Here is a 13,073-nt window from a genome sequence, read left to right as displayed (position 1 = left end):
CATCAGTGGTCACGTGGGCGCGTAGCCGATCATCTTCAGAGACTTAGCGGTGAGTTGCTTGCGTTGCTACGATCCGCAGCACCGGAGTCTCCTTCCATCTTATTTTCTATTCCTGTTTGGACAATAGTTTTAGTAATTTTGTATATTCTCTAGATTGCTCATGTACTTGTGACACCAGATTTTGGGAATTTGTAGCACTTATGTACTGCTGTACCTGTCATTTCGATCACCGCAGAGTATGTATTTATTATATTGATATTTTATTTAAAAAGACTTATCACAGTTGCACGAAATTTAGCGTAATTACAAATATGTTAAGAAAAGGGGAAACTTCCTTTTTAATTTGTTAAGGACGGGTAAATAAATAGTAGTTACACTTGTGGGCTTACCTAATGGCGGCATTAGGCGCAGTCTCGACCTATTACGGATTTGGGTTGTGACAAATATAGAATTTCTTTTATTATTATGGCATAAATGGTAATTAATCACATACATATTGTGATTATGCCAAAATATTATGGCAGTATAATTATTGCATGTCAAAAGTAATGGAAGCAACATATCTTGTCTATAATGATGTTGACCATGACCATAATGGTATAACTTTCTCCGTAAAAGAGATATTCACCATATGGATGTTGATGAATATGTGGTAGTATAAAATTAATTGAGAGCTCTGGAAGAGCCAATTACACTATTTTGAAAAAATAAAATTGATTATCAATAAAGTATTGTGTCGTACTAAATCTCAAAGAAACTTATTGAGTTTCTAAAGTATTCGCGAAAGTGGTTGGTTATATTGAGACTGTAAGTAAAGGAAAGACTTAATATTCTCTATTACTATAACTTGTAGCGGGGTAATATGTATGTAAAAATCTACGCCCTATATTCTCTAGTTTGTACTACACGAATAAAAGAATGCTACAATAAAGTATAAGTTCATTGATATAAAAAATCATATCATAATAAACTTGAAGTTTATTGATAATTAATCACGCTCAGCTCTAGTCCTAAAAAGGATAAGCGGTCGCTGCAAATATAATTCGGCCTAAAAATTCGGAGTCGAATCCCACAGAGAACTAAGGTTTAGCTAAAATTATTCACTACTATTAAGAAGACAAGTTTGCACAGTTCCTAAGTTATAAATATAAATACTCTTATGTCTAACAAATTAAAGGAGTGAATTAATAACTAAAGATACTAAAGGTTAGAAGATTAAGGAAGCCTAGAGCTATGATTTCTCCAATTGTCGGAATCTTTCCCACTATGTCTCCTATAATATCGCCTAAGTATTCTCTATTGATCGTGAATACTTCAGATGTCGTAATTCGCTTTTGAGAAACTACCACAATTTACTAGACATATTCTCTCGATCTACGCTAACTGGCACTAGCTGACCGCTCACTAAGATCACACCAAGGTTTTGTTATTTCTAATCTCACCTTTAAACCCTCCGTATTTAATATCTTACAAATATTAGGAGTGACATTGTTCAACAACTACTTAAATATGTATCCCTTTTCAAGCAGTACATAATAAATAGGTACAATCAATCGATAGTCATTCAATCAACAACAGTAAACACGTAGTTGAATAAGTAGAAAAATCTAAAGGATAAATTATATTAAACATAATGAAAATCATCCTCCAATAGGTTCCATCAAACCCTAGATTAGAGAGTTTAGCTACTCATAATTGTATAAATAATTATAATCATATTCAAAATCATTAAACTGCAGATTAAAGAAGAATGAGAGAAAAACTCTTGTGATCCGCGCTCCAAAGTGTTCTATAGCCTTTTGCCTCTCCAATAATGTCCCTAATTCTAAAAACTAAGTTTATGAGGTATTTATAAGGTAGGGTTGAAGTCTACATGTCCAAAATTAATGAGAAAATAAAAGTGGCCCGAATAAGGTCGGCACGGGGCATCATCGGAGGCGCCAAACTACATTGTGAGGCGCCATCAGAAGCGCCAATATACACTACAAGGCGCCATCAGAGGCACCAATGTTGATGCCTTGGACAAAACCTTGTACTTTCTAAGGTTGTGACCTTTCATGGCCTTTCAATGTCTAAGGTTGTGACTTTTTATGGCCTTGCATTGTCTTCTTTTATTGCTCTATTTTGTATCTTCGAGATACCATTTCGTGCAACTTTTCTCCACTTTATATCTAAGTATTCCTACACGTAAAATAAACTAAATTAACCTCAATTGTCGCAGAATTAGCATCCAAACAATAAACAAGTAAGCTGAATAATATCAAAATATATGGAATTATAGTGACATCCGTACCCCATACTTAAATGTCGCTTTCCCTTGAGTCAACAAACTAAACACTTCTGCTTCAAGTATCGAACAAGACACACATTCAAAATACACTACACCTATGAGCATGGTTAATAGCAATACTTAAGCTCTAGCATATGCGGTCAAAATACACTTCTAGTACTTATGCCCAATTTCAAAGTATCCAACACAAGAACAACATGATTATAACAATCCTAGCCTTGAAAACTAACTCAATGTCACAATGCACCCAAGGCATGAATACTTAATCTAACAGAGAAGTCTAATAATGTTACCTATCCTTTGTGAAACCACGTACCCTTACGATAAAAATAAAAGAGTAAGCAGTCCACACATTCAAATCACATGATCGAATATATTTTAAGGACTCACACATATGAAGAAAATCACTCACTCAAAGAAGTCACATGCACGCAAAAGGTATCGTAGGTTTGCCCATTATGTAAACATCTATTAATGTAGGCACACTCGGTCCAAAATCAACTAGGACTTTATTATGATTTTAATGTAGGCTAAGGGACGGGTAATATATATTTAGGATATAGTGGGTAACCCTCCTAAGCACTTTAACACCTCACACATTCAATTTTAAGTGCAAAATTTTTTCAATCCACTTCAATCATCACAAAATAGCTCACCCAAGAATATTTTTCCTTCTTCTTTATGCACTACTTCATATCACATCCTCTAGCAAGAATAATAAATCCTTATTTATTTATTTCTTCTCCTTTTTTTCTTTTCTTTTTTGTATTTTGTCATGGTGCTAGTGGAATTTTATTAAATACAAGTGTATATTTCTTCCTTCTATTGGTTCCACTTAAAAGCTACCCTAAGTTTTCTCATTCCTTCTTTCTAGCGTTCTTTTTATAATTCAAGTGCTTTAAGATGTATAAGGATGAAAATGATTCAATTCAGAACAAAAAGGGATAGGCTTGAAATGCGGGTGCCGAAAGAAAGGCTTATATGCTCATAAGGGTAAACTAAAGATGATTTTATTTGTGATAAGCAACAAAACTCAAAAAGATCAAAGAAAGACTAATATCACTTTTCAAACTGAGCAACATCTGGGATTTCACTTCAATTCATATTTTCGGGTAAGTTCTAGACTTAAACGCAATGACATGGACTATGCAAAGAACTCACTTCATACATGGCACATGACTCACTAAGGACGATCTCATTCTGACTCTCAACCAAACAAGTATTCACCAAGATATATTAAGCATAAAGTACAAAGTGAACACAAGTCAAGAAAATGAGACATAGGAGCCATACCACATGCTATTCATGTCACGACCCAAAAACTTAACCCGTCGTGATGACGCCTATCGTGGTACTAGGCAAGCTGGCATTTTCAAAATACTTTCAATATTTAACTGAAATGAATTAAGACATTTAAAATAACCAGAGTTTTTCATAACAACGGGGTAAACCCAAAACATAAGTGCGAAAAAATAGCCCGACATCAGGGTGTCACTAAGTTATGAGCATCTAAACAACCAATTCAGAAACAGTGTCTATATGAGTCTCTGTCAAAATGCCAATACAGGAAAAAAAGATAACAAGAAAGGAGAGACAAGGACTGCGAACGCCGGAAGCTACCTCGTGAGTCTCCAATACTCAACCACGCACGAGATCAATGTCCATCGTGTCTGGGAATACCTGGAACTGCACATGAGGTACATGGAGTAACGTGAGTACATCCAACTCAGTAAGTAACAATAATAAATAAGGAATTGAAGATAGTGACGAGCTACACATTTATAGTTCATTTTCAGTAGTTTCAGTAAAGAAAAGACATACTTTCAAATCCGGCAGTTTAAGTCAAATCAGTTTTATACAGTTTCAAGTTCAAGTAAACTGGATATAAAATCTTTCAGAAATTTCACGACAATGATAGATAGCAACTAAGTGCAACAACAAATGAAAGCAAGTACAACCACTCAGGGAAACAATCACTCTACTCATCTCAACAGCTCAATCACTTAGCTCTCAGCCCTCAGTACTCACACTCAATAGGTATCTGCGCTCACTAGGGGGTATACAGACTCCGGAGGGGCTCCTTCAGCCCAAACGCTATATAGCTGCGCTGTGCAGCCCGATCCAATAAAATATAATCAGTATAACATGCTGCGGCGTGCAGCACGATCCCATAACTGTCACTTATAATCATTCTCACAGCCTCACTCAGTCCTCAATCTCTCCAGTCTCTCTCACGTGCTATCCCGATCCATATATACACACATAGCTCATAGCTTGGCACTCAAGCCCTATCTCAGTCACCAACCTCTCTAGTCCCTCGGGCTCTCAGAAATCATATAAATAAGCCCAAACATAGTTAATAACATGTATTAGTAAGGAACATGAAAAGACAAAGGCATAATACACAAATAAAGTTATGACTGAGTACAAGATAGCAAATAGCAGCTAATTCAACAAGTACACGACCTCTGCGAGACCCAACAGTGACATCATATACCCTAAACACCCACGCAAGAATCTCTCCAAAAATCTCCTTCCACCGAACTCCCACTTCAATTTTATGATATGAACTCGAAATCCTCATTTTGAATCTTTAAAATCTGCTCAGATACGCCTTCACCGCGATCGCGGAAATAGCCTCACGATCGCGAAGCACAAAACAGACTGCCCCTCAACTTACCTTTCGCGAATGCGGATACCTCCACGCAATCGCGGACTACTGCTTTTCAGACCTACGCGATCGCATCCAACTTTATGCAATCGTGTAGAGAAATTTCCTCACCTCCTCCACTGTTCAAATCATTCTACACTAATGCGTCCTTAGCCACGCGTTTGCGAAGCACAACTTAATACTCTTACGCGATCACATTCTTGACTCCGCAACCGCATAGAACAAATTCACCTCTGCCCTAGATAAGCTTACGCGATCTCGAATGAAGTCCTGCGATCGCATACAAGGAAACCAGAAGAATAATATCAGCAGTTATAAGCCATCAACCAAAGTCAAAAAATGCTTCATTAACCACCCGAAACTCACCGGAGGCCCTCGGGACCTTAACCAAACATACCAACAAGTCCCAGAACATCATACAAACTTAACGAATCCTCAAATCACCTCAAACAACATCGAAAACACAAATTACACACGGATTCAAGCCTCATGAACTTCGAATTTTCCAAATTCTACGAACAATGCTGAAACCTATCAATTCACGTCCGATTGACCTCAAATTTTGCACACAAGTCATAAATGACACCACGAACCTACTCCGACTTCTGGAAGTCCACTCCGACCCGGATATCAAAAAGTCCACTCCCGAGCAAACTTTTAAAAATTTCAATTTTCGTCAATTCAAGCCTAATACTATTGACCTCAAAACCACAATCTGGACACGCTCCTAAGTCCAAAATCACCTAACGGAGCTAATAGAACCATCAAATTTCAAATCTGAGGTTGTTTACGCATAAATCAAAATCCGGTCAACTTTTCTAACTTAAGCTTTCAAATTCACTCCGAAATTACTCCGGACCCGAACCAACTAACCCGATAAGTCATAATACAGCTGCAGAACACAAAAGAAGCAAGAAATGAGGGAATAAGGCTACAACTCTTGAAACGACTGGCCGAGTCGTTACATCCTCCCCCTTTTAAACAAATGTCCGTCTCGAACGGATCTAGAAATATACCTGGAGTCATAAATAGGTGTGGATATCTGCTCTGCATCTCCCGCTCGGTCTCCCAGTTGGATAGTTATTTGACCTTTGACCTCAACTTTCGAACCTGCCGATCCAAAATGGTCAACGGCTCCACATCATAAGTCAAATCACTATCCAACTGAACTGTGCTGAAATCCAAAACATGAGACGGATCGCCAATGTACTTCCGGAGCATAGAAACATGAAATACTAGATGCACACTTGACAAGCTAGGTGGCAAGGCAAGCTTGTAAGCCACCTCCCCAATCCTCTGGAGTACCTCAAAAGGACCAATGAACCAACAGCTCAACTTGCCTTTCTTCCCGAACCTCATAACACCCTTTATGGGTGAAACCTTTAGCAGAACCTTCTCCACAACCATGTAAGACACATCACATACCTTCTTGTCAGCATAACTCTTCTGATGTAAATCTCAGCCAATCGATCTAAAGAATAGGTAGCACTTACAAGAATGAAGTTTGCAAACTTGGTCAGCCGATCCATAATCACCCTAATAGCATCAAACTTCCTCGAAGTCTGTGGGAGCCCAACTACGAAATCCACGGTGATCCGCTCCTACCTCCACTCTAGAATCCACCTGGTCTCTGATGCTCATATTTTACCTGCTGACAGTTGAGACACCGAGCTACAAACCCAACTATATCCTTCTTCATTCTTCTCCACCAATAGTGTTGTCTCAAATCCTGGTACATCTTCGTGGCACCCGGATGGATGGAATACCATGAGCTGCGGGCCTCCTCAAGAATCAACTCCTATATCCTATCTACATTGGGCACATATATTCGGCCCTGCATACTCAACACCCCATCATCACCAATAGTCACATCTCTGGCATCATCGTGCTGAACCTTGTCCTTGAGGACAAGCAAATAAGGATCATCATAGTGGCACTTTCTGATGTGATCAAACAAGGAAGATCGAGAAACCACATAAGCTAGAACCCGACTAGGCTCGGAAATATCCAATCTCACGAACTGGCTGGCCAAAGCCAGAACATCAACTATAAGAGGTCTCTCCCCAACAGGAATGAATGCAAGACTGCCTGTACTCATTGCCTTCCTACTCAAGTCATCGGCCACCACATTGGCCTTTCCCGAATGATATGAAATAGTAATATCATAGTCCTTTAGCATCTCTAACCATCTCCGCTGCCTCAGATTGAGATCCTTTTATTTGAACAAGTGTTGGAGGCTACAAGATCAGTAAATACCTCACAAGACACACCATAGAGATAGTGCCTCCAGATCTTCAATGCATGAACAATAGCAGCCAACTCCAAATTATGAACAGGGTAGTTCTTCTCATGGGGCTTCAACTGGAGTGAAGCATAAGAAATCACTCTACCCTCCTACATCAAAACATACCCAATATCGACCCGAGAAGCATCAAAATACACTGTATAAGAACCAGAAGCTGATGGTAGAACTAGAACTGGAGTTGTGGTCAAGGCAGTTTTGAGCTTCTAAAAGCTCGCCTTACACTCATCCAACCACCTGAAAGGAGCCTTTTGGGTCAATTTAGTCAAGGGCGATGCAATAGATGAGAAAACCTGCACAAATCGATGGTAATAACCAGCCAAACCAAGAAAGCTCCAAATCTTTGTAGTTGAGGATGGTTTGGGCCAACTCTGAACTGCCTCTATCTTCTTCGGATCTACCTGAATACTCTCACTGGACACCACGTGCCCCAAGAATGCCATTGAACTGAGCCAAAACTCACACTTGGAGAACTTGGCATAAAGCCTCTCTTCCCTCAACCGCTGCAACACAATCCGTAAATGTTGCGCATGCTCCTCCTGTTTATGAGAGTACACTAGGATATCATCAATGAATACAATAACAATCAAGTCGAGATAAGGCTGGAATACACTGTTCATCAGATGCATGAATGCTGCTGGGCGTTGGTCAGCCCAAAAGACATCATAAGGAACTCATAATGACCATAACGGGTCCTGAAAGTTATCTTAAGAATGTTCGAGTCTCGAATATTCAACTGGTGATACCCTGACCTCAAATCAATCTTGGAAAACACCCTCGCTCCCTAAAGCTGGTCAAATAGATCTCATCAATACACAACAAATGATACTTGTTCTTGATAGTGACTTTGTTCAACTACCTATAATCAATGCATATCCTCATAGAGCCATCCTTTTTCTTCATAAACAGAACTGGTGCACCCCAAGGTGACATACTATGTCTAATAAACCCTTTCTCAAGGAGCTCCTAAAGCTGCTCCTTCAACTCTTTCAACTCAGCCGGTGCCATACAGTACGAAGGAATAGAAATGGGCTGAGTGCCCGGCACCAAGTCAATACCAAAATCAATATCTCTATTGGGCGGCATGCCTGACAACTCTGCAGGAAACACATCCGAAAAATGTCGCACCACCGGAACAGAATAAATAGTCAGCGTCTCAGCACTAACACCCTTCACAAAGGATAAATAAGATAAACAACCCTTCCCAACCGTCTGCTGGGCCTTCAAGTGTGAAATCACTCTACTGGGAACATAGTCTAAAGAACCTCGCCACTCAATCCTGGCAACCCCGGCATCGCTAACGTCACAGTCTTAACGTGACAGTCCAGAATAGCATGACATGGAGACAACCAATTCATACCTAATATCACATCAAAATCAACCATACTAAGCAACAAGAGATCAATTCTAGTCTCCAACCCCCTAATAGTCATTACACACGATCGATACACACGGTCAACAATAATTGTATTGCCCGCCAGCGTAGATACATGGACAGATGAAGCTAAAGACTCACGGGGCATATCTAGATAATGAGAAAAATACGATGATACATATGAATAGGTGGAACTAGAGTCAAATAATACAGAGGCATCTCGGTGACATACTGAGACAATACTTGTGATCACTGTGTCTGAAGCAATAACATATGGCCTGGTAGGGAGTGCATAGAAACAGGCCTGACCACCACCTGATCGGCATTCCCTTCTTGAGAGACCCCTAGCTGACTGAGCTCCACCCCGTGCTGACTGGGCGAGTGGTGAATTAACTAGTGCTGAAGTCATAGGCTGGCTCCTCTGCTGAGCTAGAACTCCCACTAGGCGGGGACACTATCTCCTGATATGACGAGACTCTCCACACTCATAGCAATTCCCTGGTGTCGGTGGTGGGAAATGAAGGGAGCCCCGAGGACCAGGATAACTGGTAGAAGAACCTGGCATAGATGAGCCCTGAACCGATGGAGCATGGGATGAACTCTAAGCTAGAAGGGCACTGAAAGATGAGTGACCCTATTGAGAACTGTGAGAACCATGGCTATATGATGCACCATGGTGAATTTGACAAGCTGTCTGAGCTTGCCTATAGGGACGACCCCTACCGTGGTAGATTAGACCTCTAAAAGGAACACCACCAAAACTACCTGATCCACGAGACCTCTTGGCCTCCCTCTCAACCCGTTCCTAGCGGCGGACTGACTCTATCTCTCGAGCAATGACAATAACCTCATCAAAAGAAGCACCAAATACCCTCTCTCTAGTCATAAACACACGTAGCTGAAATGTGAGGCAATCAATGAACCTCATGATCCTCTCCCTATCAGTGGGAACTAATCAAATCGCATGACGGGCCAACTCAGAAAACCTTATCTCGTACTGCATCATAGTCATATCATCCCGACACAATGACTCGAACTATCTGAGCTGCTCCTCTCTGTGAGACTGCGGTATATACTTCTCCAAGAAGAGAATAGAGAACTCTTGCCATGTAAGTGGCGCTGCACCAACCGTCCTACGCCTCTCATAAGCCTCCCACCAGGTGAAGGCAGCTCCGGTAAACTGAAAAGTAGTGAACGATACCCTACTGGTCTCCAGAATACATGGTGTACGGAGGATCCTCTGACATCTATCCAAGAAACCCTAGGAATCCCCCGACTCTGCCCCACTGAAAGATGGAGGCTAAAGTCTACCAATCCTATCTAGTCTCCACTGCTCATTATTAGTCATAGCAGGAACCACATGGGCCTGAGCAACTGCTACCGGGTGGGCTGGTAGTGCCCCCGGTGTCTAGAGTCCCTGCATCACCTGCTCTGGTATGCGGGCGGCAGGAGTCTGAGTACCTCCCCGGGCCTGAGAAGTGGCTGTTGTAGTCGGAATAGAGACCACCTAAGCAAGACTGGTGCATATGGTCAAAATCTGAGTTAAGGCCTGGAATCACAATAGGCACAGCTGGTGCCTGGGCTGGTTCCACTAGCGCATCCATAACTGGGATCTGATCCTGAACTGGGGCAATTGGTGGATTCGCAGGTGCTGCCTTAGCTGATGTGCGAGTTGTACCTCTACCCCTACCGTGTCCTCTACCCCTACCGTGTCCTCTACCGTGACCTCGGCCTCTCGCGGCCTTGGCTGGTGATATTGGTGGCTATCCATCCTGCCTAGTAGCACGTATCCTCATCATCTGTGAGAGAATAAAATAATAGAAGTTTAGTTACTAGAATCAACAGATTCACACGATGAGAATTCAAGAATGTGAAGCTTCCTAAGGGTTCGACAACCTCTCGAAGATAAGTATAGACATCTCCGTACCGATATGCAAGACTCTATTAAACCTGCTTATGACTTGTGAGACATATGGAATCTAGGCTATGTTACCAACTTGTCATGATCTAAAAACCTAATCCATCGTGATAACGCCTATCATGGTACTAGGAAAGCCGGTGTTTTAAAAACAATTTCAATATTTAACTGAAATGAATTAAGACATTTAAAATAACTGGAGTTTTTCATAAGAACGGGTTAAACCCAAAACATAAGTCGGAAAAGCCTGACATCGGGGTGCCACTAATTTTTGAGCATCGAAACAACCAGTCCAAAAAAGTGTCTACAAGAGTCTGTGTCAAAATGCCAATATAGGAAAGAAAAGATAACAAAAAAGGAGAGACAATGACTGCGAATGTCGGGAGCACCTCGTGAGTCTCCGATACTCAACCACGCACGCGATCAATGTCCACAGTGTCCGAAAGCACCTGGATCTGCACACGAGGTGCATGTAGTAACGTGAGTACATCCAACTCAGTAAGTAACAATAATAATTAAGGAACTGAAGATAGTGACGAGCTACACAGTTATAGTTCATTTATAACAACTTCAGTAAAGAATAGACATGCTTTGAAATCTGACAGTTTAAGTCAAATCAGTTTTATACTATTTCAAGTTCAAGTAAACTGGTTATAAAATCTTTCAAATTTCACGACAATGATAGATAGAAACTAAGTGCAACAATAAATGAAAGCAAGTACAGCCACTTAGGGCAACAATCACTCAACTCATCTCAACAGCTTAATCTATCGTCTCTCAGCCCTCAGTACTCACACTGAATAGGTACTTGCGCTCACTAGGGTGTATAGACTCTGGATGGGCTACTTCAGCCCAACTGCTATATCGTTGCGGCGTGCAGCCCGATCCATGATAGATAAATAGCCATAAGGCTCGTTGCGGCATGCGACCAGATCTATATATATATACACACACAACCCTAAAGCTCGTTGTGGCGTGTAACCCGATCCATAGATACACACATAGCTCACAGCTCGACACTCAAGCCCTATCTCATTCAGCAACCTCTCTAGTCCCTCGGGCTCTCAGAAATTATATAAATCAGCCCAAACAGAGATAATAACATGTATCAGTACGGAACATGAAAAGACGGAGGTATGATACACAAATAAAGTCATGACTGTGTACAAGACAATAAATAGCAGCTAATTCAACAAGTACACGACCTCTAGGGTCCCAACAGTGACATCATATAGCCTAAGCATGATTTCTAACATGAGTTCCAGTTTAATTTCTATAACACTGAGAGAAACATATAGCTAATAACAAGTTATTCCACTTTACAGTTTCCACGGGATGGACCAAGTCACAATTCCCACGGTTCACGTCCACACGCCCGTCACTTAGCATGTGCATCACCTCCAAAATAATCACATAGCACAACATCCGGGGTTTCATATCCTCAGGACTAGATTTAAAACTATTACTTACCTCGACGCGAGCAAAACGCTACTCCAAAATGCCTTTGCCTCGCAAATCGGCCTCCAAATGTCCCGAATCTAGCAACAAGTAGTACAATTCAATCAATATAGGCAAAAGGGATCAATTCTACAAGAAAAGTACTAAATTATAGCCAAAAATCCGAAATCAGCCCGACCCCCAGACTCACGTCTTGAAATCCGACAAAAGCCACAAAATCCAAAAGCCCATTCACTCACGAGTCTAACCATACCAAATTTACTCAAATCCGATAACAAAATCCCATTCAAAACCTCAAAAATCCATCTCAAGAATACTTCTTCTTTTTCCCCAAATCTTTCACCCCAAATCATAAATTAAATGGGGGAATTAAAGACATAATTATGGAATTTGACCAAAATTAGATAGGAATCACTTACCCCACACACCCACGCAAGAATCTCTCCAAAAATCTCCTTCCACCGAACTCCCACTTCAATTTTATGATATGAACTCGAAATCCTCATTTTGAATCTTTAAAATCTGCTCAGATACGCCTTCATCGCGATCACGGAAATAACTTCATGATCGCGGAAATAGCCTCGTGATTGCGAAGCACAAAACAGACTGCCCCTCAGCTTACCTTTCGCGAACACGGATACCTCCATGCGATCGCAGACTACTGCTTGTCAGACCTACGCGATCACATCCAGCTTTACGCGATCGCGTAGAAGAAATTCACCTCTGCACTAGATAAGCTTACGCAATCGCGGATGAAGTCCTGTGATCACGTACAAGGAATCCAGAATAAAAAGACCAGCAGCTATCAACCATCAACCAAAGTCCAATAATGCTTCGTTAACCACTTGAAACTCACCCGAGGCCCTTAGGACCTCAGCCAAATATACCAACAAGTCCCAAAACATCATACAAACTTAGTCAAATCCTCAAATTACCTCAAAACACATCGAATACACGAATTATACACGGATTCAAGCCTAATGAACTTTGAATTTTCCAAATTCTACAAACAATGCCGAAACCTATCAATTCACGTTCGATTGACCTCAAATTTTGCAC

Source organism: Nicotiana tabacum, chromosome 5 (genome assembly GCF_000715075.1).
Source record: "Nicotiana tabacum cultivar K326 chromosome 5, ASM71507v2, whole genome shotgun sequence".
NCBI classification, from domain to species: Eukaryota; Viridiplantae; Streptophyta; class Magnoliopsida; order Solanales; family Solanaceae; genus Nicotiana; species Nicotiana tabacum.
The sequence above is the reverse complement of the archived record's forward strand: the minus strand, read 5'-3'. Positions refer to the sequence as shown.